The 24541-nt window shown below is 37.0% G+C and overlaps 1 protein-coding gene across 1 annotated transcript in view; it reads right to left on the bottom strand.

The window, feature by feature from the left end:
- sano (serrano) overlaps positions 1 to 24541 on the bottom strand; it is a 150272-nt gene that overhangs the window by 85450 nt on the left and 40281 nt on the right. Inside the window, exon 3 of the mRNA XM_036367665.2 lies at positions 19879 to 19921. The gene's annotated coding sequence lies outside the window, so the exon portion shown is untranslated. The remainder of the gene's footprint in view (positions 1 to 19878; positions 19922 to 24541) is intronic.

The raw sequence follows: 24541 nt of genomic DNA, 5'->3' as shown, positions 1-24541 counted from the left end.
GGCCGTATTTACATGCAGGTCACAAACTTTCCTAACATTTATTTTATAACTGATTCTCGCACCGATTACTACGCCTAAATATTTTAGATATGGCTGTGACGTAATGACAGCTTCCACTTTCCTTCTGCTAGAAATTTACACTGCTTCTGATTTTGGCCTGCCTGTTGCAGCTTCGATATTGTTAGCCATCTCTTAATTTTCATCACAACATTACTGCATATGCGCTCAATTTGGGCAGTTCTTTTGCTACGTTTGTCACCGCAATGCCGTCAGCATACCCTATTATTTGCACTACTTTCGGCATTGTAAGGCGATGGATTCCGTCATATAATATGTTCCATAGGAGAGGAAGTTACTTACTGGCTTTGTCTGATATTATGTCAATAGTCGAGCGTCTTCTGCGAAAACCGTATTGTTTGTCAGATCGAAGATTTTACCTGCACGAACTTGGATCTCTTGTTCGGTTTTGATTCCAAAAAATTTCATCCCTCAGGCACTTATTGAACATATCTGTGACGTATTGGGTTTTGCGTTTTCTAGCAATTTTGAATGCCCTATTTGGAATGCCATACAAACCAGGTGCTTTGCATTACCAAAACGCTGGAATGCTTGCACTACATCATGGTTTTCTCGTGGTAGAAAAACCGAGGGCTCTAAGTTATTACAGGTGATTCGGCATGTGTGTGTGTGTGTGTTGCACGCTTTAATGGCAATTTCATGTGCATTTAAATGGTTCTACGAACGTCTTCAGCACTCTAACATTCTGCAACAAGTTATTATATACCGTGCTTCATGTGTTGCCGGGCCATTTCTGTTACGTAATTTTCCACAAGAATTCACCAAGAAATTGCTCATGACCATTTTTAGTAGGCGCTCTCGCTTGATAAAGAAATTACCATTATTATTATCATTACAATTACAATTACCATTTCTATTGCTCTTGTGGCGGTTGAAAAGTCAAATGCTTATTGCTGCTCGATATGCATACAGATATATGATATTTGCATGTTGCATGGCAGAACAATTGAGTGCATTCTGGGCAGTTAGTGCCGCACGTTAGATAGCTAATTCTACCAACGAACCGCTTTATAAGTCTTTTTCTCATTGAAAGCAATGGCTTGGGCCAACATAATGACCATAATTGCATGTAAAGTGACTAATATAGCAAATTGTCGCAAATTTTAAGAGCCCACTACAACAACAATGCATGCAGCAATGAGTGAGACAAGCTGTGTACGCAAAAGCAAACGAAGCAAAATAATGTAGAAAACCGGCATTGAAATTTGAATACACACATGCATCCTAACATACATATGGAGAGTAATTGCATAGTAATATAAGTATGTGTGTTAGTGCGATACATGCCACAAGTGCTTGCTTGCCTGCCACTTAATTCTCCGGCAGCCCTAGAAGAATTTGCTGGAGTATTTTTAGCAGCCTCTTCTTCAAAGCGAATGCGCGCAGCATGCTGCTAACGGTATTGTTAAACTGTTATGAACTCGACTTAAATGGCGACGCCGCCGACCCACAGCAACAAGCACCAAAGCTCTGGCACTGCAATTGACTAATTGAAAATTGCACCGGGGAGCGAATATCTGCGGTGGCAGCAGTAAAAACAACGGTTCAATGTGAAGGCGGAAGCATTAACAGCATTAGCTTGCAACAACAGTAATGTGAGCAACCTACTATATAATAAAGCCTGGTTAGCTCGAGTATTATGACCGTAGATGAATGCGAAGAAGAATGCCTGAGAATTCCCAGCCTTCGTCAGCACCCAAGGACAGGAGCGAGCACTGTTGGCGTTGATGATGATGACGATGCTGTTAATGATTATGAAGACGGCGAAAGCAGCACTTTTTGCTGCGGCGAGTGCTAGGGTGAAGCCTGCAATGTTTGCTGCCACATATGCGGCGGTTGGTGAGTCGGACTAATTTGTGTAATGTTGACGTAAATGATGATAGCGTTTGTGGCGTTTGCGGCGCTATCATCAGTCGTTGCTGCAGGCCGCATATTCAGCAGCCGCTGGGAGAACGTTTCAATTTCAACAATTTCACACGCTAACATAAGCGGGTTAGCATGTAGTTAAGCTGAAGCCACATAGTGGTTAGCTAGGGTACTTTAATGAATTGGCTCCGCGGTGTGGTTGCAACCGCCGTTGTTTTGGTTTCGCCGACATGTTCTAATGATTGCACACATATTCGTGCATTGTTTTGTGTGTCGACATCAATCAGCTAAATATTTGGTGCAATTTGCTTTACAGTTCAACTATTTATGCAAATTGCGCGCTTTGCCTGTGTGCGCCAACGATATCAAGTGAACTAAGTGTATAAGAGGGGACGAACTTATAACTTTGCCACCATTAGTAGTACGGCGTTCCACGCACTCTAATGTCAAGGTTGTGTAATTGTGGCATGATGCTCGTATTTAGGAGCTAAAATTGCCGTTTTGACAAATAATTTTGGGTAAACCTCTGAGATGTGCTGTGATACGTTAATTGACGCTTGGTTGAGCAGTTCACTACTTTGAGACTCTCGATAGACAAATTCAATTAAATTCCAAGTCTTCTAATCCACATGGAATAACTTCAGCCAAAAATAAGTGCTATAATTGAAATTATCACTTAGATAATTATTAGTTTTATTGAACTTGACCTCTTTTGTTCTTTCAAATAGTGACCCAAAAAATTTCATTTTGGCGAATGAAGTTTTGTTGGCGAAGAAATATTCATTTTATCGCCAATTTTAATAATTTCTTCATTCCATAATTCAATTTCACTAAACGCCCACATTTTTATTAACGAAATTATAACTGTTTATTGCGCGTATGCCGCTGTCTCATTGTTCTTTCTTTGGAGAGCTATTTGAGCGCAGTTATTTCTTCAGCAGGAAACACTTTTTCGCCATTAACGAAATTATTTGACTTTCACTTCTGTGACAAACACGCGTTTTCACGCACGCAACGCCAATTTACGAAAAAAATTTAGAGAGCACAATCATGAAATTGTTAATTGAAGTAAATTTTGTAGTAATTTTTGTGAAGTAGAGTATGAAGTTGTTGGAAAAAAAACTAAGTTTAAAAGAGAGCGTTTTGTTGGGAAAATAAATCAAATTAAAAACCTTTGCGGCCTATTTTATTTAAACTCTTAGTACAATAGAGCCTTTGAGTGTTTTTAGTAGTATGGAGTTGCAAGTCCCATATATGACTACAGAACATTTCGAAATAAAAGAAATATTTGTGATACATTTTTAAATCCGAAAAAGTGATTATCAATTTCCACAATTTCACACGCCAACTTACATCATTAAACATTAAGGAAATATATTTGAATTTAAAAGAAGGTTTGGTAAGGTTCTGTTGAATTTAAATTATGTTTATTTACGTTTATTGCTATCTTATTCAAAGGCTTTTTGAGTTACAGGCGACCTCCGGCTGAAAAGGTCCTCCGTCTACACTTTAGAAGGCTGTAACTCAGAACCTGTTTGAGATATTGATTTGAAATTTTAGTATGGTTTTTTAAGGGTATAGACTATCGAAATATGAAAAAAATCAACTTTTTAAAAATTACACACTAAGTGTGTGCTTCTTAAATACTAAAAATCTGCTTTGCAAAATTCAGTTTATCTTAAAGATAGTGATTTTTTGTGGAACCGATAGGAAACAACCAAACCAACAATTTTAATATTTCAATTGCTTATTTATTGTATATAAACATGCTTTTAACGTGAGCAACCGCCTACAATTTTTATTTTTCTTCCGCAACAAATCTTCGAATCTTTAATCGTGCATTAGAGTTCGTTGCACAAGTCTTTTTTTGTTGCACACAAAGCAAATGCAATTTGCAGGCCACCAAACGAACGTTTATGAGGCGAACAACACATTATAAAGTAATTAAATTGCAACATTACAACAACCGCCAACGACGACAACAATAACAATTCACAGCAAACAAAGTGAACAGCAAAGCTTGTAGGCCATTTATCGCAGGAAAAGAGCATAGAAATGTAAACAATTAGAAAAATTAAGTTGGCAACACACACCGAGGCTGCCTTGCCACACTCTATTGTCAATGCGCTCTAAATTAGCGGCATGCAATGCAAGCGCACTAATGAAAGAAAAGCAAAAATTATGAAAAACAACAAATGAATGAGTAAATAAATAGAAAATGTAACTTTTGCTTTGCTTGCGACCGGCGTTTTCGCTCTCGTGGATCACAAACGCGAGTTCGCTGCGCAAGTGTCCAAATGCGAGTTGACATGCACACGAGTGGCGGGGAGTTGCCGGCCGCTGCACTGAACTGGAAAACTGTGTGGCGTGGAAAAAAGCAACAGCAACAGCAACAACAAATACCCGCACAATAAAGATTAACTGCAACAATAGCAATAACAATGCGGTAAGTGTAGCAAGTAACCCAATGCTGCAACACTGCACAACGGGGGCAATTCGCTGGCCAGCGCTACAACAGCAACACAATTACAACAACGCGACAGCCACCGCCAACATCGCGGCTGTTGCTGATGGTGACTTTGGCTTTTGAGCTGTTGCGGGAGGCAGCGAAGTTTGCTCAACACGTGTTTGCAATTACGGCATGGCATGGCAACAAGCGCATAAACTACAGCAACAACAACAAGAAGACAACAGCGCCGCGAATAACAATGGTGCAGTGGCAGGCAGTAAGTGCACAGCTACTATTAGCGCTGGCGGCATGCTGCAGTTGCATGCAACAGCCACTTCGAGTGATCTAGAAGTTTGAAAAAGTGCAGAAAATTCTTCAGCAATGCATGCCACCACAGCTGCCACACTGCCGAAGTGCGCCACCAGCGGTTGCATGCTGGCAAAAGGCAGCAGCTACTCAAATTATTGATTTATAGTATGTCAAGGAGGCTGCTTGTCTGGCATGCCTTTGACTTTTTCGTTGAAACTTTTGTTTGCTACGATGGATGGTATTTGCTAATAAAGCCAGAAATGTATTGAATTTCAAACCTGTGATTGGCACTGTGGTTTCACAGACCAATTTCAGAAGTTTAATAGAAGTTCAGGAGTTCCGGCAAATATATTACCTTGTTTGTGAAACTTTTTCAGGACTCCTTTAATTGTAGGAGGGGTTACTATATAACAGTATATTAGCATGCCTCTGTGTTGTATCAGTTCTGGAGGAAGGTGTTTGTTAATTTCACTATCATAGCAATACCGGGGCATAGTGCTATTTGAAACTAAGTGCTAAAGGAATATAAGCCACAAAGACGAAATAGAGTTGAAGAATTGTTGAAACTAGCTAAAGTAACACCCAAGCAGGTAGTATTAGCAAGTCAAAGGCTTGTTTGAAAGGAACATTTTCAGGATGTTTTGAAAGTAAATCTCAACTAGGGTCTGCAAGCTTCCAGCAATGCCAAAAGTTGACTTCCAAAGTTGAATATTATGTGTATATTTTTTCTTCGTCCAAGCGTCATACACCAATGCAAAGAGCGATGTAATACAAAGCCGTTATAAATTGTTAACTATCGATTGCATTATTCAAAAAAGAGGAGTCAAATGGCAAAATGCATTGCAAGTGAAATATGCAAATTTATTTATTTTATTATAAAAACAGTCATTGAAGCAAGAAACTAACCGTTTTAAGCACATCGCAGCGAATGTGACACATGCGCTTACCTAACTGTGCTTCAACTTTTTGCACTCCCGCCACCACGAGATACATGTATTCACCTACTGACACACATACAAACACCACCATTTGTTTGTCATCTGGTTTGAGCTGCTAATTTATGACTTAGATGCCTCGCATTAACTTCGATGTAACAAAAGCTGCGGGCATAGCGATGGTAAGCAAGAAGACTACATGCTTTTGCTTTGATATTTACTTCTATATATATATATATGTATAATATTAGTGATTTATTTTTAAAGCGGAAGGTCGTGTGGTTAGCAGAAGAGCTTCATTCATATTTTATAATCATTTGGTTTTAAGAAGATGCTGCGAGTAGCTCGTTTGCTGAGGATTAAATATTAACAAAAATGTTTAGAAAACATAACCGACATTTATGTTTTATATGTTATATTTGGTGATATGTGTTATTTAAATCCGATATTCTTAAGAATTGTTTTTGTGATTCACTGCGAATTTGAATAAGCGTCTGACCCGCTTACCAGCAATTAATCACACCGAATATAAATCTTAATCTTCAAAATAAGCAAACATGAGCGCTTCAAAAATTCTGCGCTTTCATACAACTGGGTCAAATGCGCCACCGTGTGTGGAATTTTAAGAAGCTCTCTTACACTTGAATACTTGTCATACACACGCAACGCCACACACCGCCAAACGAGTGCCAGAGCCATATTAAGAACCGACATTCAAAAACCGCACATATTTAGTCACTTTTGGTGAAAATGCGCGAAAAATGTTAAATGCGTGCACACCGAGTGCCGTTGCGTTGACGGCAATGAAATCGATAACGGGCGGTTTGCAGCGCCTCGTTTAAAAGCCAAAGTCGGGCAGGCGCTTGTCAACGGGCCAAAACCCACACTCAACACGTTTTCAATCAAAAATGTGTTTGTTCGATTGCTTGAGTGCTTGTAGTGCTGGTATTAAATGCTTAAAGCTGGTATATGTTTACAGTTCATTGGTCCGCTTTCGTTGCGCTTATCTTTATGCATTTTTAATTAGCCTGTTTAATTAGCTAAATATGTATATTTGTGTGTACTTAGCAAGTGTAGATAAATTGAGCTATGGCACTTAAAAATCTTAGTTACTTGTCTCCGCGCAGTTCAAAACGAAAGACTTAAGCAACGAACGTTTTAGGCAAAGGTGTTCAATTGGGCAGTTTTGAAAACACAAATGAAAATTTTTTAATTTGTATTAAAAAAAATTGTTTGGTAATATGTTGAGAGAACTTGACCTAAAGTTTATTAGATTACATATTTTATGGGTGTTTCTTTGCAAAAAGAAAAAACAGCTGTGCTTTGATACATTTGCCTTTTATGAAATAATTTTCAAACAATAAAATTAGGGATTTAAAATATAATTAGACAGAGCTTGAAATGCTTAATTTTTTCGCAACATTTTTCAATATAAAGTTTTGCTAGCACCTGAAGGCATTTGATTCCTGCAAGTTGCAAGAGTATAAAATGTTCGGTTACACGCCTGTAGGTATTTAGCCGGCTTTGATCATTGCACGTTGCCAGTTGTTCGGTTACATCCGAACTTAGCTCTTCCTTACTTGTTTTTCTCTAGAGTTGTACTTTTCATTGATCTGCTGTTGTGAAAAAGTCCTAAGCATATATTCAAAGAACAAAATTTTTCTCCTTTTTATGGTGAGTCAAATAAATTTTTAAATGAATATCTACACATCGTACGATTTCGAAGAATAATACCACACCTTCACAAATATTATAAGTTAACAGCACCAAATCTATCGAATACACACTTGCTACTACATCTAAAATGCAATCAAAACAAACTATTTAACTAAAATCCAATCAAATGCCGAAGAAGAAAGCTCCAAAAGCAAAAAGTGCACGGGGAAAACAGTGTTGATGAAGTAATTGTGCATTGATGAAATTTGAAAAGAAGTATTATGTTGCAACCGCAAGAGTAAATCAGATCAATACAGCGGAACAGGGGCATCGTGCGCAGACCTTCAGCGAGTTGTGATGAAAGTAAAAGTGCCCGCAGGTAGACGGGTGTTCGAACTGAAAACATGAATCCAATACCTTTTCGCCAACAACAACTTAATGAGCTTATTATTGCTTTTGTTTGCGTTTGCTTTTTCTATCAGTATTTATGCCGGATATTTGTGTAATGTTGCACTTGATCGATTCCACGTCGAGCGCTTTTGTTCGCTTTCTTCAACATACCATTTTCATCACTCCGCCATTCCCGAAAGCCAAAGAAAACAAAATCATATGCGTTTCTTTTACGTTTGTTGTTGTTGTATCCGTGTTGTTGGGCTTTTCATTAATGCACTCGACTGTGAAACTGATTTCATTAAAATTGATTGCTTTACCTTCATTCAGCGCAGACGAACAATCATGCAACATGCCTGGTTGATTGCCACAATGTGAGTATCCACCCACACACCTACATTATCATGAGCAAGTACAACCCTGTTAATAAACACAAACAAATAACCTCTGTAAACATCTGCTTAGAGTTCTTTCACTTTTACTACTTGCACAAGTTGTTTGCTTGTAAATAGCTTGAGAGCAAAACCTCGCTGCCGAAAATACCTTTTTTTCTTTTTTCTGCGGCTGCCTGAGTGAAAAAAGTCTTTAAGGCATTTCGTAAAAGACATTTACCAAGTTTTCGGATTCTTTCGAACTAATTTTTCATAATATCTTCATCTTGAGTAAATAGTACATAGCAGTAAGGCCCAAATCTGAGTAGATGCTAAACTTGAAATAATAACTATTAAGAAATTCTCTCTCTCTCTCTCCTTTGTAATGTTAAATATAGACATGCCTCAATGAGCTTAAATGTTTTGGTTTTCTTTTTTAAATAGAAATTCATAAATCTTTTATATAATATATCTTTGTATGAAGTTTTGGAGCTGTCTTGCACCTTGACCGACTATTATGTTATAAAGTCAAGCAAGGGTAAAATGGGCTGATTTAAACCGCATTAATAATTTGCAGTGCTGTGGATTTAGAAATCAAGTACACATCACTTCATTAATATATTTCTCAATTATGAGTCGATATACTTGTACATGCAAGTACATACATATGGTATGTCGTAGAAAGCCATCTATAAAGACGAAAATCACTATGTGGAATCTGAAAAAGGTGTCGACTGGTTATAAAAATTTATGGGGCACAGTTACCACAGATTAAGAACACAAGTTGTAAAAATTTTTTTTCTCGGCTATTGTGAGTTGCCACATACCCTCTTCTAAGCAATTTTTAAGCACTCTGCCTAGTTTGAATTTTCTTGCTTTGGTGATGAACGAGTTTTCTTGTAACACTGTTTGGTGGGCGTGAACTCGATTTAATTTCGCCCACATGCAAATTAAAAATAATTCTGCCAATTCAAAGGGCCTTCTTCTATTTCAAGCCATAATTAATGCTTGTGTGCTCTATTCCATTGTTGAACATAAATACTCGCGTATCAAATTGCAGTGAACCTTTTTGTCTAAGCTTTATGCTCAGTCGCATGTAGTACACATGTCCAAATTGTAAACAATTTCAGCTTTTTTTCAGCAAATATGTATAACGGTTTAATTACCAAAATTTAATACCCGCAGCCCGCAATGTCAATGTTTCGCTAGGGCAAGTGCCAATCGTCGAATTACAGACATGCAAAATAAGAGGAAAGAGAAACAACCAGAAATGGCTTTGGTAGGTGCGCGCCAGCAAAACTTTGTAAATTTGCAAATATTTGTTTTAAAACTTGTTGCTAGAACTAAAAACGTAATTGATACAGTCGTAGCCGTGGCAAGTTTTGAGTTTGCTTTTTTCGCATTTTTATTGTTTTTATACTCTTTCATCTTAGTAGCTTGCGTGCGCTGCTGGCAAAGCAAATAACTTGTCCATTTATACTGGCATTGCAATAAAAACAAATCAACGACTGCACCAACACATGCATACGCTCACACACACACACATATATATATGTCAAAGTTGCAGCATTTCAATATACAATTTCAGATTTTATTTGCTTTTTTCATTTGTTGGATTTTCCTTTTTTGCCTCGAAACAGTTAGACCCGCTGAGCGTCCGCGAGCAAGCCGACCGGCGAACACTTAACGCTTGCAATTGTAACAACAACAACAACAAGAATAATAACAGAAATAATAACAGCAGCATTCCAGTTAAGTAGCTGACTGCGCCTCGGACTTGGTTGGCGGATTAGTTGCAAGATAATTACGGGCTTGTTGCCGTTGTGTTGCGGTTAATTGTTGTTATGCCATGTTAGAGTACCGCTTTGTTGTTATTATTGTAGCAACTCAACTTTTATTTATTGTTTAGCACATAGTTGCGGTTGCCTATGTCTCTATGTAAATAAAGAACTTTAAACTTGATACGAATGCACACACACGCACACACACACACAGAATGGATTTTTACTTTTATTAACTGCGGGCCACGCGGCCGCTTGAGTTGCTGCCTGCGCAGCCTTTCCAACGAGCACACTTCTAATGAAGATAATTAAATATGCTTCTGTTGTTTATTCTGAGCGAGTTGGTGAGTGCATCGAGTGTACTTTCTGAGGTGAGGTGACGGTGCAGTAGCACCCTGTATTAGTAGCCCATGGTATATACACACACACAACCGCACGAATAGGCACCTTTGCGTAGCAGCACCGCGCTAGTAAGGTGTGGGGATCTGTTCGATCTAATTAAGTGCTCACCTGGCATAACCAGTTAGACACCTTAGAAGGGGTTCATGCTCTGCGATTATTTGTATTGACGTCATTATACTATATTTCTTGAATTCGCTTAAAGAGACCCGTTTGCACTATGTCTGCATGTATGTGTGTTTGTGTGGTATATTTTGCTGACGGAAATGTACGAATGCAGTGGAAAAGGTGTGCAGAAACTCATGTTGACATTATGACATATTGACATAATGCTAAGATTTGAATGTCAGTGTTATTGGCAGTGTTGGCCAATGACTGGGAGCAACAACATAAACTATTTCAAGGTTAATCTTGCTTATAATCAGATATGCAATCAATTTACGACATATTCGAGGGGGAGTGTCGGGCGAATCCGCGGGTAGTAATTGTTAAGCTTTGGCTAACAATACTTTATCCTATTATAATGGTTTTCATGAATACATTTTTTAATTAGTTTTCTAGATGAAAATATAAATAGATAATAATGGAAGCAAGAGTTTCATTTGATCTTAATCGAAAGCGCATTTTTCCGTATACTTGTCATGTTTTGAGAGCAGAAATGGAATAATAAATCATATACATAAGGTATTGACAAATCGTTTGATTTACATCTTAATGCCTCATATAATATTATATATTTCTTCCAATTGCGGTCTTATTCAGATAAGTACAAATTTTACAGCATTTTATTTTTATACCATTTCAATTGTTAGTCATGGTTCGTGACGGCTCTTCCATTAACACAATTAGCTTTTAGAACTGGAATCACATAATTAATCTTTTGGTCACACTTTACCTCTATTACCGTTACTGGAACGAACCGAACTTTCTATTCGGTCAACGTCTTTAAAACCAGCAGCATTATATTTGGGTAATACTTTATGCCGCAAGAACAACAACAACTGCGATTCCAACGGTATTCAATGATGATTTAATTTTTTACGAGTTGTGGAGGTTCTAGAACCAAAGCAGGAAGACTTGCAGAATACTGAAATAACCTAAACAAAGTCGGGATCCACTCTCAGCGATCGAAATATTGCTTTACTACTTTACCTAACACAGGAGTTTCCATATTCCAGCAAAGCGGCCTAACTTTAGTCATAAGCAATAAGCCACTTGTGTGCCAAGATTTAAACTATTCCCAGGAAAAGAAGCTTCCTGTGCTATGTCAGGACGCGTATAAAAGTATGATAACGAACGCATTTCATTATCACAGACATGAGTACACCTTCCCAAGTTCGTTGCGCAAGTCTTTTATATGCCCTTTTATCTACATAATATCCATGTTTTCCAAAATAACAAAGCAAGAACTCATTATTCTCACAGAGAACTTCGCATGAATGACTTGATGGCTTGCAGAATGTCTAACTTCAGATATGTCAATGTGTGGAAGAACACCTATAATAGCGAACAACTCGAAAGCGGCGATTCTCTAACTGTAGTCGGTGGGGAAATATGTAAATTACTCACAATTAGCGAGTTTAGCATGCGGGTCATGAACATTGCAACTCTTAGAAGCACTCACACATATACAATATTATGTGATCTGCGAATTCAATTACACACACCCACACGCAAACTGAAATAAGCAAATAAAAGAAACGCAGAATGCTCTATCTTAAGGAAAAGTGCATTTTCGCTATTACTTATTGCACCAAGAACACCTAACTTCTTCGGCTTTTTGTTATTCTTTGCCGGTGCGAAGGCGGCACTGAGCGGCGAATGCGTTGTGCGGTTGGTGCGGTTGGCTGATGTCGCTGCTTGTTAAGCAAATAGCAACGCGTAGTCGCACAGTCGCAGTGTCGTTGACCCTTGTGCCAACTCACTGCCATTGCTTGGTGCACCGTCTGCGTGTCGCAGCACTGCGAGCAGCTGTTCGCCATACGAACCATTACTTTCTGCACGTTACTTGTCTGCAGAATGGGTTGTGGCAGGCGCGAGCTGGCTATATTCCAGTGCAACAAACATGGCGACACGGTCGCGCCGGTGCACTCGTGTCGCTACACCCACAACATTGCCGTGCTCCGAACCCAGAGCGCAAGAATAAATTATTGAGAAACGGGCGATGGATGACGCATGCCCCTCGACGGGTGGAGTGCGGTGCTCCAGGGGGCACACGCGACTACAATGGCAAAGCGCTTTTCGCTGCTTTTGTGCTACACCATGGTGAACTGCTGTTCAATTATATTTGTTGTTGTTGTTGTTTAATGTTTTATGCGCTTTGCATTTTATTGCCGCTGCAACACGACATGCATAAATAACTTTCGTTAGAAGTTGCCAACTGCTTCTATGTAAAGTAAATGGCGATACGTGTATATATACATACATATATACTTTTGGGTACGCACGTGTGTGTGCAAACGCACTCATTGCGATTTGAAGTTAAAGAAAACTGGGTTCCACTGAAATTCGTAGTGTCATTGCGCGGAGTTCTTGCAACAATAGCTAAATAGCATGAAATTAAATTTGCTAGTGAGCAGAGGAGGGAAGCGGAATAGCTGAGAATAACAATTTTAAATGTGTGTGTGTGTGTGTACGTTTTCACCAGCTGTGTGCAAAAACCAGAGGCTGAAATATATAGAAAAATGTACATTAAATTTATTGCAAAAAATTGTAATTGAAGACAAGTTATTTAACTTTGGATCGTTTCGTTAATTCTGATATTTTGCAGTCTCACTTAAAGATTTATACAAATTTGTTCCCTTGTCCAAAAGAATGATAAAGTTTTTTCAACTACTGTAAAGCTCATTTTAAAAGAAGAAGCTTACTCATGGCTCCAGTCTAACCTCGTGTTAATATATTATATAATTCGCAATTTCCACTTTACATTTGGATTCGCTTGAGCAATGAAATTTGTGAATGTGATATTCGGTTGTGTCTTGAGTCAAATTAAATTTTCAATTGTGTCACAAAAGTTCAATAGTTGGCAACGTAGAGGGAATTTCGGACGGTAAAATAATGATTTAGAATTTAACAAAGGCGTGTATAAATCTGGTGAACATAGGCCAACCGTATGTATCTACCTAGAGTGATTTCATTGAGGCTCGCCGATACTTTTCTTATGTTGAGCTAAAGAGATTTTTATCAACAGCAACTTAAGGACAACAATGAAAACGCTAATGATGAAAAATGCGAATTTCGCGCTTAAATATTCCTTCTAAAATAGAATTAAGGGTCCATTCTAGTCATTGCAAATCAAGCAAAAGTAATAATGACACTATATAAGCAAATAATAAACACAACTGATAGTAAACAATGGCGGCGTTCATTAGCAATATGGTGCAACCAATTAAAACAGTTGGCAATAAAATATTTATTAAGCTTTCGCGGGTCCACCTCGGCTCGTAGGTATCGATCCTTTGGGTAACGACTGAGTCATAGCACAATATTTTTCAATATCAAGAGTATGCAATGCCTTCCGAGAATTCTGCTAATGACGCATGTTGTGGCAAACGGTATATTGATACACCGTTAACCTTCAAGTGAACACAATCGTTAAACGCTTAAATTCGTAATTAAGGTACAGCTATTTTAAAGAAACCCATTCAATTGTGTTATAGTAAAGACACAGAATTACATACACTTAAATGTTTTTTTATCTCCTCTCATTTTAAGAATTTTTAGGACCTTCGATTTTGATGTGAATGTCGTTTTGTAATCGTGATGAGATCTTAAACTTTACAGTACCGCCACTCGCGTACAAAACGAGAAAAATAAAATATTCATTCCTTTACACCGCCAAAATATGTTTATCTCCTTAGTTGATAAAAGATATGACAATCACACACAAATACTAGAAGAAAATAATAAATAGTAAATTTAGGTAAACTTGTTGGAATAATTTAAGTAAATTGCATCTAGCTATTTATCAAACTCCAACCAAGTTTTTAATTTTATAATTACTATAAGACATGAATTTGGGAAGTCATTTATTTATTTTTATTTTTGGCATTGAAAAGATTAGTTATTGTGTCCTTATATACTTACGTATACTCTGTCCGCTGAAGTTTTAATTTTGTTGTTTCTTTTTCAACTTCTGTATATATATGTATATACATTTGTACATATATTATATATTTATTTGATATTTCACACACATATTAGCTTCATTTGGACCTCATTAGGCAGTGAAATAATTAAATGATTCAATTATAACGTTATAACAGCTGAAAGACTACTTACTGACAGAGGCAAACTAAATTGCACAGAAGTTGAAAAAGAAAAACAAAATTGAAACTTCAGCGGACAGTGGCACAAAAGCGCGCCAAATAAACAGTGGAGATTTGCTTTTGATTTCGCAACAGCAATCAGTGCGGCAGTGACAGTGGTGGCAGCGCTTGTGATTACGCTGTCAGCGCGTGAGATAGCAGGGGCGATGCGGTGGCCGTTAGAGCTGCGCAGCCGCAGTTGTCATTCACTTATCTTCAGACGTCATCGAGCGCAACGGAACACGCCAGGCAAACAATGGTAATGTTTATGAAAAATATGTACCGCAACAACAATAATAATAACAATAACTAAATCGCAATCAGCGTCCAGTTAGATGTTAAATAACAAGCAGCAACAGCGCGGTCTTTCGTTATCTTTGACGCTCGCACATTGGTAATAAATAACGGCGCAACCCGAAAGCAAAGCATAAGCCGCGGCAGCAACGGAGGTAGAGACAGAGCAAAGGCAGCGTAATTAATGTAATCAATTATACATTTTCGTTGCTCAGATGCGCCTCGAGATTTATACTTCAAATTGGTCTGTTGGCGCGCCTGATTGTTTGTATGAGCTTTTATCTTATATATTTATGTACATATGTAGTGGTACGTGGGTTAGGTTTCACATTGATCATACGTCATGGTTCAACACGTAAATAACATTGATTTATGTTGTTTTAGTGCAACTTAAGTCGGTCGATTGCGTTTTCAGGAAATATTTGGTTGAAACAATTAGCTAACATACAGATATGGGTTGAAATATGCCTTAATGAATGGATAAAATGCAGAAATAATTGTAGACTAACGTCTGTCTGCACATATTATGTAACATTTGGCGGACGCAAGTAGTGGAAAAGAAACACTAAAATATTAATTAGTTGAAAATTGTAAATCCGCTTAAGCTAATTTGCTTTAACAAAATATTTGACTACTGAAATAATTATATTATTTTGAGGCTGTGAAGCGCATGTGTACCGAAGCAGTTGTATTAATTAATTAGCATTAAGTTTTCATACAATATTTCAATTCTTTTCTCATACATATTTACCAGAGCTATGCTCTAACTTAATACTATTAAGGTATTTGGATTTCCTACCGAAAAGCACAAATTTGTATAGGTGCATTCCTTATAGCATAAAAGGGTATAAAAAGGCCTTAGTCGTGATTTTGATTCCATCAGTTTGTATGTCTATATGCTATAACTGTCCGATCCAAACAATTTGTTCGAACATTATGGCGTTGCCTCGTGCAATAATAAGTGTCAAATTTTATGAAAATATCTTGTCAAATAAAAAAGTTGTCCATACAAGAACTTGATTCCGATCAATCAGTTTTCTTGGCAGCTTTATGCTATAGTGATCCGATAACAGCGTTTACGACAAATAATCAGCTTCTTGGTGAGCAAAAATTAGTTCAATATTTCAACAACTGAGGGACTGGTTCGCGTATATACAGACGAATACGGCTAAATCGACTCTACTCGACACTCTGATCAATTGTGTACAGTATGAATGTTTTCTTTCGCTTCGTACTTGAAAAATTGGTTGATAGGCACTTCTAAGAAAGGCTCTCTAAGTATGAGCTCTTAATTGTAACGGAAATTTAATTTTAATTTTTTTTACTTTTGACAGAATTTTTAATAAACATTTGTATGTGTTTTCTTCCCTATCTCTTATATATTATTATATATTAGTTTATTTATGACTAGTTATCTAAACACGTGTATAACTTGCCTCGCGAATTTATTTTCAATAAAATATTTAGATACCAAAATGAAGGTAAGAAAAAGTTTTTCGTGAAAAAATTAATTCCAGCAGCAATTGAACGTTAATCTTCTTTAAGGTAAACAAAACCAGGCACTGTCTTGATTGACTCACTTTAACTAACACTATACATTCATTTCTGTATCTCTTAGTGGAAGTGTAGAGGGGGATTTGTCACAGTATTTTCCATATAAACACACTGCCATCAATCTCAGACCATCATTATTTTAACACAATACTCATACAGCTTTATAGCGTTTCCTCTTTGTCGTTGGCTGGTGCAATACGAGTAAGAGCAAGCCGCTTGTTAAGCCTTTGACTTGGCTTAAATATGCGCTGACGTTCGGCGTACGTTTTGGTGTCCAACACAGCGCACACCGATATTTATCTGAACGCAAGACAAACGCACACACGAACACCGATTCGCATGCGCTTAGGTTGGCTCACTCAGCGTTGTTTGCGACAGTGCGGCCCACGCGCCTGCGCGTTAATTTATTGCGCTGCATAATGCGATATTACGCTGATATTGTGCTGATTTAGTTGAATACGCGCTAGAATTAAGTATATTTATGGACCGAGAAATCGCCGGCACGAGTTCAGTGGATGCTGCGCGTAACTGTGTGTGTATTGCAAATTTTTTTCGAGTGCGTGGGCATAAACGAGAGAAATAAACAACCGTCGAATGGCGAGTGATGGTGTGGTGTGGCGTTAGAGGGGTTGCCTATGGAGGCGGTAATCGGCACAGTCAGAATCTCAAATTGACTGCCGCACTGCGCCAACATTTGGGATTTACAGTACGCGCAGGCGCACACTTACATGTCGCTTGAGTTATGCGAAATTCCTCCTCAACCCCTCTGCTAAGCGGTGCTTGAGTGGTTTTGGCCTTTTGTGTTCTGTCAACGGCAGCAAACGCGTGCAAATGATGCGCTTAACAGGCAAACAAACGACAACCAACGGTAAGTGTACATGTGTATGCGTGCTCTGCTATCTATTTATTGCCTTAGAAAGTTTCGCCGCAGCCTAAGAAGAAATATTAGAAAGTCACGCTGTGCTGCGCAGAAATTCAAGTTTTGCAGCAACTTCTCTTCGATTTTACTTTTCTCGCCTCTCAAACACCTGTTAGCCCGACAACTGTTGGCAACTGTTTGTTTAAATTACTGACAAGAAGTGGGAGCTTGCGTTCATTTATAGAATTGTTGATTCATGCATTTGCTGATTTTGATGGCAAAAGTGAGGTTAGAAATAAAATTTTTTTTTAAATATCTCTAATGAATATGTATACAAGGGAGTGAATATATATGGAAAATTTATTCAGAATTAATTATTTTAATATTTAATTTCCACTGAAAGGTCTAGAAGCCATTAGTGTATATGGTATTATTCTGTGACATTTTTAAAGAAGAAACACACTTCGCAGTTTGATTATAAGCTACGCTTTAGCTTTTAAATGATCAGCATTCGAAAACTCATCCTTCTAAGTGGTAGGCCCGGAATTAAGTTATTTGTCTCTTAAATAACACAAATTTTTCTCTCATGACATTTGTTTAAGCTTTAATATAACCCGACCATCTTATAGTAAATTTTTTACGAACTTTGTAACACCAAGAAAGAAACTTCGGATTGTGTAAGAGAATGCTACAATTTCCAAACATAAGGTTCAGTACGAACTACTATGACATACAGCTGCCATGCAATCTGATGGACCAAAATCCATTTTTTAAAATTTGTTAACATATTTGGTAGGCATTCAGTTAACGGTTAATGGCTCTTTTATGTGTGCATGACGCCTCAAAACCAATAAAAATTTAAACGCGACACAAACAATGCAAGAAAAGGAAACGAGCAAAATGCAAAAAACGTAGATGCGGCAATAAATTCATATTTGTCTGTGTGCATGTGTGTGCGGCCAAACAGCATGCAACTTAAACTTTTACTGTAAACGGCAATAAAAATTAAAATCTAAAAAAAAAACCATGTTTGTTGCACTTTAATTGGTGAAACAAGCAGTTGAGGCGCCGAGTTTTTGTTGTTATTGCTTTGGTAGTATTCTTAGTATTTTCTTTCGTAAACTTGAAATTTCCATTTCTTACATGTGCCAATTACTTCATTGATGTTTCTGTGTTTCGTTTTTTGGTTTGATATTTGTTTGTTTTTGCAATTTGTAAACACTCCACGTAGTTTTGCATTTTTATTTCATAAAAAGTGCTTTAACTTCATGATCATGTACGAATTTATTTCGTGCTTGAATGCGAGCGTTTCACTTTTACTTTCCACAGCCATTAGCGCAACAAAACAGTTATAGTTTCGTAATTTAATTTAATATCACTTATTTTACTCTCCGTTTCACTGGAAACAAGATATGCAAAGTACAATCAGTACAAAATGCACTTTCATCGGTGAGAAAATCAGATCAAATTGCTATGTATGTATGTATATATACCAAAAAAAAAATTTTTCAAACAAAATGAAGCGTTTTAAAATCAGCAAAATAAAATTCGATATGAGCCTGGAGCTGAAGGCAGTTGCCAGTATACAATAACTGTCTTTCCAATAAATGTACTTTAAAAAAGTAAAATTCAAGCAATTTCGATGAAAAAAATATCCCCGTAAGAAATACAGTGTTTTAATGGTGCATTCTTCAAAGACAAGGTATTAAAAACTTTTCATGTTTCTAAAGCTTGCCCAGAATCTGCGCTTTTTTAACATATTTGGTCACATTCAACAGACAATACTTTCACTTCTTTTTTGTTTGGCTCAGTTCAAATCTATCAGATCACAACAAGTGAGTTCATACAAATATATAAAAAATATTGAGTCCAGCAAGCGCACTTCTCTTTCTGCGCTTTGGCTGCTTACTCCCACTGCCACAAAATATATCCAACATTTATTTGATTCCTCCTCAACAAGTTGTTCTAATTTTTAGCACAGATTTACATAAACAGATGATTATTATGTGTACGTATGTGTATGTATGGATTCCGGTAAGTGTGTATGTGTGCAAAAGAAATTAGGTCTGTTTACCATAAAGACGGCAGACACAAGCAGCCGCGCATAATATCACTGGCAGCTGCCGGACAATCGTGCGATTAGCAACAACACCAAATTATTGGTGACGCAAAAGTTAGAAAATAAATATATGTGTGTGTACAAAGTCTACATTATTGGAGAGTGTCCGCGATTGCTTATTAAAATCTTAGCTGAAATCGCCATGCCAAAACCGTTACTTGCTTTTTCGCGCATTTTTATTTCTGCTGCTTCTTAATTTATTGTTTATTGAGTTTGTTTTTATTGCCGTTGGTGTTGATGTTAAATTCATGTTTGTTTACTCTGAGATGCTAATTCGTATGTGGCACATTCAAGCACCCATGCGGAAATTAGAAGGTAAGAAAATATGTCTGCCTGTGTCTAAAATATATAAATGTCATAAGCAGGGAACTTTTAGAATTCTCAGGCAACATAATATAATTTCAAAATAAAGCGATTTAAATTTTAATGGCAAAGGGTCACAGGATGACCTGCTTGTTCAGACTTAAAAATCATAAAATACTATAATACATAAAATAAATATCGTACAAACCTTTTTAATAAGACTCGCCAGTTGTTGTTGCTCTCGATATGAACTATAAATAGAAATAAGAAAAAAAGCCTTACAAAAATTGACATGAAAATCGAAATCAATAAATGAAATTAGAAGAAGAAATAAACATTAAAAATAATTATTATAATTTCAGTGAAGATCTGAAGCGAGCATTCCATTCACGAATACTTACGGTAATATTTATACGAATACTTCTGAGATTATTTCATATAATCACTTGAACAGACCTGAAGAATGTAATCATTGTGCACCAAATCACTAATTAATTTGAGCGACCCAATTACTTTTAAAGGAAACTAAAATCTGATAGAACATTGGTCAGATAATTTGAATGAAGCAATTTTAGAAAACAGATTAAAACCGATAAAATGTCTAAAGTTACAACCAATTAATGGATGCACAAACTAATTCGGCCATCGGTGAAGGCACAAACAGCGCTTGGGCAAAGGGGAAGGGGCGCAAGTTAACAACAGTTGCCAACAAATCGACAACTGTGCTTACCCAAGTGATCACTGACCTTATTTCGAAACACACACACACACACCACATACACATACATGTACCCTAAACGCCAGCTTTTATTGAAAAGCCAAACACTGAGCGTGAATCAGTTGATAGTTGAGTAAATATGTTGATTTTATTGCGAGCAACAACAACAAATGCGGGTAACCACTGACTCGTTTAAGTGTCGAGCATACATATAGAAAATAGAAACGAGAACCTAACAACAACAATGATTGAAGCCAACCAGTGCTCAAATAAATAACAACCCACACAAAAATGTTGCTACTGCAATTTGTCTGCCTACACATGGAAATAACTTACTATATACCTGTACTTATGTACATAGGTGTATGTGTATAGAAGTAAATAGATACAATATTTCTAGCTGGGAGAGCACCATTGGACGGTTGAAGCTATTATAGTTGAATGCAAGCAGAATTACATCAAATATAAACGTAGGTGATATAAGTATATATATAAACATATAAGAGAGCGTACATAATGCATTTATATAGGGTAAACCCCATCTTAGTAATATGCTAATGCAATATACTCTCATACTGAAAGAATATAAATAATAATATTGGAATGAGCGGAGGGCATAATATTGCGAGCAAATAATTGTCTTAAATAAACTTTGATTTGTAATAATATAGGTTATGTAAGAGGCGACCAAACCTGGAACAAAAGTTTTTTTGCTATGAAATTTACTGTATTTCTGTAGGATTAAGTGCACTAATGGTCAATTAGCTGAGGCAATTCAGGTGTTAAATTATTCATCCTCTGTGGCCCATAAATATACTCAAACATTTGCTTAAACATTTAGTATTTGACAGGTGCTAAATTCTGTTTCGATTCTGTTTGGTAAGCCATTCATGCCTATTAACTTAATTTGGAAGGGATGAAATTACTAGCCAAATATTATATAATAATTTTAAATCCCTTTGAAAATGTTTCAGCGAACGCACTTAACAGGAAATTTGCTAGTTAATTAATTTTAGGGTTTCAAAATCGCCTTAATTTAATAAAAGAGGACTGACTTTAAGGCCACACTTATTGTGAAATTCTTACTTAGGTTTTTCTTTTGCATTTTTTGATAGTCTATACCTTTTAAAATGTCACACTAAACTTTAAAATTAATATTTCAAATATCTTTTGAGTTACGGCTTCTAAAGTAGTGTCGCTGAGTTCAAACATATCTGTTGCTCTCCTGTCGATAAAGCTCTCAATGAGAATGCCAAATATTGAATACTTTTTTAATTAAGATATAACAGTAACCTACCAATTTCTGAAACAAAATTGGCAATTTTACGGTAATTATATTTTACACAAATATTTATATTTTTTATTCATTGCTGACTTTGACTTATCGCGAATAGCTTACAATTGCCTTAACTTAACTTTAAGTGCCAATTAAATACGAATCCAAACATCTAAAAAGTAAAAAAAAAGGTGAACACAAATAAAATTTGAAGAAAAAACCGATTGGCAAAACTTCAAAATCGCGCAGGGACCTTGAATTACAGCCGTGTCAATAATACTCATTGTTGTCAATTGCAATGCGAGTTTTGATTGAACTTTTTGTCGAGTCGTGCAAAAGCGCGCCAAAGTAAGATCAGCGTGCAAAAATGTTCGAACTCATACCAAAATATCGAGTGAATTGAAAACTGAATAATGCAAAACTGATATATCTCCAGCCACAACCATACATACATACATGTGTACATATACTTGTATATCTAGTGTGTCGCATAAGCTTTCTTCTGATGCATTCGTTTCTTATTGTTGTTCTTGTTATTGCCCTCTATTTTTAGTCCATCAAGGTAAATAGGCAGCTCAGCAATTGAATTATTGTTGGAAGTGGAAGAATATTTGCATGTTGCATGCAATGCAGCAACACAGCACCAGTATTTATGCATGCCAACAGCAAATATTGAACATGCTAACAACAACAATTAAACATGTGTGTACTTAGATATCAACAAATAATTGTGGAAGAATTCCAGCGGCCAACTTTTGTTTTAAATGTAAACGAAAATTTCATTCAAATCAAAAGTGAAAACTCGCATTGCGCAAAAAGAAGTGAAAACAAGTTTGAAGTGCCACAAAGTACACAAGGCAATTAGTGTAATATTACAGAGGTGACGGAGGGCAAAATGCATGAAGTATACATTAATTAAAGAGTTAACGAGGCTTCAGAACAAATTCGAACCTGACTATATAAGTACTTAAGTAGTGTGGTGCTTGGAGAATTTCTCAATAGCTGCGTTGGATCAGTATTCGATTCTTATACCGACCAACAACAACATGCTGGTTTTTCGTAAAATTTCACAGCTCTGCTTTCGCAAAGTCAATGAACCGTTCGATGTCGTGGTTTAACATGCGACAACATTTGTTCACACATCGCAATTTATCTGTCATTTTCGACATAGTTTAATTTTTACTTTACCAATGAGCATATACTTGTATGTAACTAAAGAAATGACTTTTCGCTTAATAGTAAACGAATTTCTCTCTGAAATTTATTTGTATGTAGCTTTCTTTATAGGAATTTTTATTTACTTATTTTTATTTTTTTTATGCGCATTTAATATCACTTAAATTCAAATGAATCATAATATTTTAAAATTTTTTAATTTTTTTTCTTCAAATTCGTCTTACTCCGTCTAAAGCAGCTTTGATTCCAAGCAGCACTGATTTTCTTAGTAGATCAGTGTGTAATACGCCTACAATGCATTTCTTTCTATGACGCTACCAATACCATAGTCAAAGCGCATCGTTTGACCCATAAAAAGAACACACGCACCCCAAACCCTCACACACACACACACACACACACACACACATATGTGCGTGTATTATTTCGCTCGTCAAAAAGTAAACCGAATATATTCATTATATTTGACCTGCATTTCTATATATTTTAATAAAGCAAGTATTCCACTTTTTATTTTTAATTAGATACCCAGATTTGGGTCTTTAATTGTGGGCGCTCCAACGCATGAGTGAGCAAAAAGAGAGATGCAAGTATAAAAATATTATTTTTAATATTTCGCCTAATATTTAGTTTGCTGCACATCCCTTTGGAGCGTCTTTGCACAGATTTACAGCAGAGTGAGCAGCAAATTGCTTCAATTTCAGTCCTTTCACTCGGCAACCCGTGCTTTCCTGCTAGACTCTCGGTCGGTCAGTCAGTGAGTCAGTCTATTGCTTTGTATCTGATTGTGTGAACTCGCAGAAAGCGCTCATAAAGCAAATATTTTTAATGGGATGAGCTGAGCTTGAGCAATACATACAAACAGACACTAACATAGATACTCGTATATGCAGGCAACTGTAAAAGGGGCGTGGAAAGTGCTCAAACGCCAACTTGCCGACGACTACTTTCATTGGTGTTGTTATCGCGACTTTATTTAATTTTTAATTTTAGCAAAACAACCGTTGGCCACGCCACGGAGCACCGTGCATCGACCTTGTTGCTAATAACCTCATTTTCAGCGGCGACTTCGAATGCAACAATAGAAATCGGCAATAAGTCAGAGGAATGCGCTCGACAATAAAAGCGCCAAGACTCTCTAGCAGTCCAACAATAGCAACAATCATAACAATATTACAGCGAAGCATATTGCCACATACCCATTCGTGCATGCATACACATGTTGCAAGCAATAACATAGATGCCGCTGAAAAGTGGCTGGTAGCAACCACGTCTGCCATTGCTGCTGGTTGGCGTTGTTGGCTGAGGAGTATTGAGGCCAGTATGTTGGTTTATCACCAGACATTCGACGCCTTGGCGCGCTACTGCTACTTCAGTAAGCGGCTATGCACTTATAACGGTGCTAATGCACTGATTTTGCTTTCTACTGCTGCCAGTGTTTCTTCTTCGACCTCTTCCTCAACTCCGTTTGATTTCATCCGAAATTAGTTCAGTTTGCTTTGAGCATTACATTGCCACTGCTCTGAGTAGCACGGAATTCGGATAATTTTTTTGCCTGCCTCTGCCACTTCTTCTCAGAAGCTACATTCTATGTACTTCACTTTAGTGTTGACTTTCGCACTTCCGTTTATTTCATTTTTGCCACCTTTTTCCCAATGAAATTTTGCTTTTTATACTCTTGCTTTTGCTGTCATAATATTA

This window comes from Bactrocera oleae, chromosome 4 (genome assembly GCF_042242935.1).
Source record: "Bactrocera oleae isolate idBacOlea1 chromosome 4, idBacOlea1, whole genome shotgun sequence".
Taxonomy (NCBI): Eukaryota; Metazoa; Arthropoda; class Insecta; order Diptera; family Tephritidae; genus Bactrocera; species Bactrocera oleae.
Note: the sequence above shows the minus strand (reverse complement) of the source record. Positions and strands in the feature narration are given on the sequence as shown.